The sequence below is a fragment of the Etheostoma spectabile genome, chromosome 13 (assembly GCF_008692095.1).
Source record: "Etheostoma spectabile isolate EspeVRDwgs_2016 chromosome 13, UIUC_Espe_1.0, whole genome shotgun sequence".
NCBI classification, from domain to species: Eukaryota; Metazoa; Chordata; class Actinopteri; order Perciformes; family Percidae; genus Etheostoma; species Etheostoma spectabile.
This window is the reverse complement of record NC_045745.1, coordinates 24720137-24721060: the sequence shown is the minus strand read 5'-3', so window position 1 is coordinate 24721060 and position 924 is coordinate 24720137. Positions and strand designations below refer to the sequence as shown.

General features: G+C 45.7%; 1 protein-coding gene across 14 annotated transcripts in view; it reads left to right on the top strand.

The window, feature by feature from the left end:
• LOC116699997 (neurexin-2) overlaps positions 1–924 on the top strand; it is a 143562-nt gene that overhangs the window by 84827 nt on the left and 57811 nt on the right. The gene's annotated exons all lie outside the window — the stretch shown is intronic.

The following is a 924-nucleotide window of genomic DNA, read 5'->3' as shown; positions in this document are numbered from 1 at the left end:
CCCCCTTTCCTGCTTGAGTAATGTCCTGCGTCGCCTTCTTGTCACTATGAGAGGTGGTGCTGCATGGCTTGCCTCTGTCCTCCTGTTTCCATGCGTGTCCTTTCAACAGACTAGGCAATCCCAGCTGATATCTCTATCGACCGTGACTTAGCTTATATCTCTGCAGCCTCCCTACATCTCCCTTTACTTCTCCCCCCCTGCAATCTCTATCCCTCTCTGTGACTCCCATCTCCTCTACCTCCGATTTCTCCCTACTTTTTCTCTTCATTTCCGATAAAGTGTCAATAACCTTCCAATTCATCTTGCTATCATATTTCCCAACCCCAAAAACACAAGCAACTCAGAAACTGTCAGAATACCCCTGAACTCCAATCAGTCACAGCAAGGAATAAGTTCTGCATGACTAAGCAGCATGCGGGCAGAGAGCTACTGAGCTCTCAAACAGAGGGGTGACTTGTATACAGATATGAGGTGAACACATCAGGCAGGGAGCAAATTGATTAGTAGTGTTAAAAGTTATGGAATGCTATGCTGTAAAAAGTCGCAGCTTTGATTTCTTCCAAATGGATTACATACCATAGCCTATAGCGTCCTCAGCCTAATGCAGTGAGCTGCATTATATCTTTTGACAGGTATTTGTGTTTCTTTATCCATGCCTATTGGAGCTCTCGAGTCTTTATGTTAGGAGCACGTCCATACCAATACCCCTGTGTTCATTCTGTAACAGCTCTGACAGCTCACCTAAATCAGGCTCCTCCTCTGCAGTATGATTTCTACGTTTTACTGCCAGAACCTGCAAGCCAGAATCTCTAGCATGTATTTATTCACACAGCCCATTTTCTTGCCTCACTATTGCCCTGTGTGTTTGCGTCGTGGCTGCCTGTTTTCTCTTTCGCTATATCTTCCTGTCTCTCCCTCCCTCCT